Genomic DNA, 4,852 nt, shown 5'->3' on the forward strand with positions numbered 1-4,852 from the left:
CCGCCCGGCCCCCCTCCCCGCTGCCCGGCCGGGCCATACCTCCGTCCCCGGGTACCGGGCGAGGCGCGCCCGGCGCGCCCTCTGCTGGCCAGGCGCGGCGGAGCCAAGGAGCGCCGCGTCGCTGCCCGAAGGGCGCTCAAGCCGGTCCTGCTGCGCGGCCCTTCCCGGACCCCGACCCGGCCCTCGACCCGGCCCCGGCTCTGGCCCCGGCCCTCGGAGGCTCCGGAGCGCCCGGCCGCCCTGAGCGGCCCGCGCCAGAGAGGGGGAAGGCGCGCTCCGGCGCTCGCCGGGCAGCGGCGGGGACCCCAGCCCGCGCGGAGCCACGGCGGGCAGCCCTGCCCTACCCTGCCCTGCCCTGCGGAAGGCGGGAGCGCGGAGGGAGACGGCCGGGCCCGGCGGTGGGGTCCCTGGGCGGAAGTTCCCCGTGGCCGGCACGGGGTTACCGGGAGAGCGCGGCGCAAAGCTGCTCTGCGAGGGCTCGGTCGAGGCGGAGCGGCTCTGCGGGAGCCGCGCGGTCGAGGAGCGGGGCGGGAGGAGGCGGGCGCCGCCGAGGGCTGAGATCCACCGGGCGAGGCTCTCCGGCGCCCCGTCCTCTGCTGAGGAGCCTCCCCGGGAGGAGGGAGGCGCCGAGCCCTCCGAGGCACCGGCGCGAGGCGAGGAGGCGGCTCCGGGGCAGCGCCGGGCCGAAGCGGGACGGGTGGGGGGCTCGACTTCGGTTGCTGAAGTCAAGGGTTGTTGACCGGCAGCCTCATCAGCGGGGCTCGCGGTCAGGCCCTCGGGGAGGGAAGGCCAGGAAAGGCCCCTCGGCCCCTCAGCTCAGCCGCGATCGGCCGGCCTGGAAGGCGCCCAAGAGCTCCGGGAAGGGCCCAGGTCGGCCTTGGAGAAGAGATGGGCAGCTGTTAGGCCTACGTGAGCAACCAATTTACGAAAGACAGCATAAGAATCCGTTAACCAAAGTTAAAATAATCCAGTACAAAGAAAACCCACGGAATAAGTGTGGGGCTGCCCAGCATCCTCAGAAGCCCACCTACACACACTGGTCTCACATCTGGCTGTGTCTGGAGCACAGCCCCGAAGCCACCTAAGATTCCCAGATGACACAGCCGCACACACGCACGCACACTCCTGCCCTGGAGGCACAGCTGGTGCCATACTTAAAACCCAGGAGGGCTCAATTTCAAGAGGTCCACCACCACCACCCCTGTATCCAACCAGGTTTGGGTAGTTCGTACCAGGTCAGCCTCTCATCCTGGATTAGATCACGGATGAGGTGGGATTTTATATTACAGGTTTTTATATTTTATATATAAAATATATAAAAATTTTATATTATGGCCAATACTGATCAAGTAGAGTTCTAGTACTTCTTGTGGTGCCTGTTTCCTGACCTGGCCTCCCTTGCAGGGCTGACAGCACTCCAGATATCAGGGTCCTAAACCATGAACAGCTTTAAATGGCATTGGCTTCACTTCCTGGCGCGATTCGGCAGGAGGGGACCTTATTTGAATGGTTTGCTGCCAGTGGCTGCTAGACTGCAGAAGGCCCCAGAGGACTCTGTCTGGCACTCCTGTCAGAGCTTTGGCTGTCCCATGGAGATGACGCAGCTCGTCTATCTATGTGACTCTGGAGCATCCTTTCCATAATGCAGAGTGCATCCTGCCAATGAAGCAGATTGGGAGCGGACAAACATGTAAGTGGAAAAAATTCACCTGAATCGGACCAAACGCTAGTAAGAGCTTGTCATTGACCTGGCCAGAGGGGGACCTTGACATAGTTTACTGTGAGATGCTGGCGAGACACTGAGGACAGCATCAATCACATTCCTCATCATTTCGAATACTGTTCTGGCACTTGGGTCTGAAGAAGAGTTGGGGGCCTGCCTGGTCAGATTTCTTAGGATGAGTTTCAGTTTTCACAGACTGATTAAGAAGATGGTCTAAGAGAGCCAGCCACAGGTTCCTTGCTTTTATGGCTTGGCATAAGGGGGGAAGAAGAAGCTTAGTTAGGTGCTGGAGGTTATTAATATCTCCCTACAAGAAGTGGACTTGGCCTGATTAAAGGAGGCCAGAGCCATAGATACCTCTCTTAAAGAAAACTACTTTGGCCCTAGATCTAAATCATTATAGGCTGGTGGCCAGGATCTCCTTCCTGTAGCAAGGAGCTTGAGTGTGTCGTGGCTGATCAGACCCAGACATTTTATTGAGCTGTTCTAATCAGATTTCAGCCAGGTTCTGGCACTGAAACTGCCTTGGGCTGAAAGAGAGCGACTGGCCCAAAGTTGATTGTTGGTTCACCTGGCCCTCTTGGCAGCTTTTGATGCTATTGACTATGGTATCCTTCAGGAAAGAGAAAATGACACTCAACTCTCTCTCCTTTTCATCAGATCCAAACTGAAACTCAGGCCAGACAAAACAGAAGTGCTGTTGGTGGATGGGTTATCTATCCAGGTGAGTGGTGTTCAAGTTTTTATGAATGGGGTTGCTCTCTCCATAAAGGATCAAGTGCATAGTTTGAAGGTGCTTCTGGATTCAACCTTTCCCCATCCTCCTCCCCTTCCTCCCACCCCCCTTTTTGTAGATAGGAACATTTGTTTTCCTATAGTAATCTGAGACTTCTCCAGTTCTCGGGACTTTTCAAAAACTGCAGTTAACGGTTCTGCAGTCACCTCCACTATTTCCTTCAGTAAATGCAGATGTAGTTTGTCTGCCCCTGGAGACTTTAATTCATTTCAATTAGCCAAGCGTTCATTGCCTGAACATGTGCGGGAGGTGGGGCTGAGGACCTGCACACATACTTCCAGCCTTCTGCCCAGTTTAAGCTTTCCCAATGTTCTTCATCTCATGACTCCACTCTCATGAGGAAGAGGATAAACATCTGCCTGGAAATTTAGTTTGCCTTTGGTCTACTATGTGCTACGTTATTCTACTCACAAGGACCCCAACTAGAAAGACTGCTGCCCTATATGTGGTGGCTGCTCTTGAAGATAGCCCATTTTTCTATCTGCTTACTTGTTAGTTCTGTCTGGAGCCAGAGCTATAATGGATTACCTGCCCTCCATTGCACCCTCAAGGTACTATCCAGTGAAAAAATGTCCGGGCGATGGTCTGGATCCTCATATTCTGTAATTTAATCATTCAGCACTTTGGAAAGAAAGCTGCTCGCATCTGTGTAGAACCTGCTTCACAACTATAGCAGTATCTGGAAAGATGTCCAAAGCAGCAACCAGTCAAGTATGCAGGATTTTCAGTTTCTAAGGCTTGGCAATGTGGATAGATTGCTTGCATCTTTTGTCTTAATCTTTGCTTATCCTTGTTACTAAGATCTACCAGAGAGAGAATGATGGGAAACCGTGTGTTGGTTGGGTTATTCTTATTGTTTACCATTGTTATAAACTGAGCAAATGGGAGTTGTGCATTGGACTTTGGTAGGAAAAGTGTGAGGGGGAGACTCCAATCAACTCGAAGCAGCAGGGTAGGGAAAAAAGCTTCATGGTGGTCTACAGGCTGTGTTTGTCCTCCTATCTCAAGGGAACCCAAACTACATCTTGTGGAAGTGCACATTTGTGTCCTTACTGGAGAAGGAAAAAGGAGTTAAGGAGAATTTCTACACTGTAACACACCAGGGAAGGCGAAGTTCCTGGACAGGACAGATGAAGTTCCCCAGGAGGAGCAGAGAAGAGAAGTGAATGCCAGAGAACACGGACAGGAAGATGTAGAAGCATGTGACCTGGAGAAATCAGAAGATCAGGAAGCGCTCAGTCTGATGGAGCGTAGCAACTGACATCAGGCTCTAGAAGACAATCCATAGCCACCTGAGCAAGCTCACCACTCCTTTCTTTGTGAAACAGTAGAACAGTGGAAGATTGAACCCTCCATGGGTTGAAGAAATCTAAGAATCTCTTTGAAAAAGAAGAGGTATGTTATGGTGGGTGACTCCCTATTGAGAAGAACCGAGGCCACAGTGTAAAGACCTGATATGACACCATGGGAGTATGCTGTCTTCTATGTGCCTGTATCCAGGATGTGATGGTTAGACCACTGAGACTCTCTGAACTCACAAATACCTATCCTTCCTAATGGTTCATGGAGAACACAGAGAAAATGACACTGTAATTAAAGACCCTGAACAGAACTCCAGATTTTATGAGGCCTTGTGAAGAAAGGAGAAGGAACAGAGAGTGCAGGTAAAGGTATTGTTGGTCCCTTCAGTTGAGTGTTGCAGTATAAAAAGAGAGAACAGAATCCTGGGAATAAACAATAGGCTAAATAGATGGCATCATTCAGAAGGGTTTGGGTTCCTCAACCGTGGCCTGTGTTAGGACTCCTGGCAATGTATTACTGTAATACAAGCCTTGAAGAATGAACAGGGAAATATAGTAATATTAAATAATCCATTATTGATCTATTAATATAGGTGCCAATAAATCTATAAAAGTTCTATACCCATCAAGCCCTAGGGTGCAAGCAAACTCAAGAAGTGAGAACAATACAGATTTCAGAAAGGCATCTTTAATGCTGGTCAGAGTAAAAACGTAATCTTGAAAGCTGTAAAAATAAATTCCCAGGCAGACTTATAGCAAATCTGTTAAGGCAGACTTTCTTTGAAACTGAGAAACGCAGCGATCCTGGAAGACATTTATGGGGTCCCCCCTAACCAACTTTCTAGACTGAAGAAGCTGCTTGGACAAGCAGCAAAACGTATTAAACCAGAAGAAAAGAAGTCCAGCTGCCATGACTCAACCTCCAACATTTATTAGTGACTGGAAACCCCTTATGGACTTTTTGCTGAAAAAAGAAAAAAATGAACTGGTAATTTATGGGTTTGATGATTAGAAAGGGTAGACTGTGGAAAG

The sequence above is a fragment of the Python bivittatus genome, unplaced genomic scaffold, assembly GCF_059951505.1.
Source record: "Python bivittatus isolate LINGU-HERP-01145 unplaced genomic scaffold, Pbiv_v1 ctg000390_np1212, whole genome shotgun sequence".
Classification (NCBI taxonomy): Eukaryota; Metazoa; Chordata; class Lepidosauria; order Squamata; family Pythonidae; genus Python; species Python bivittatus.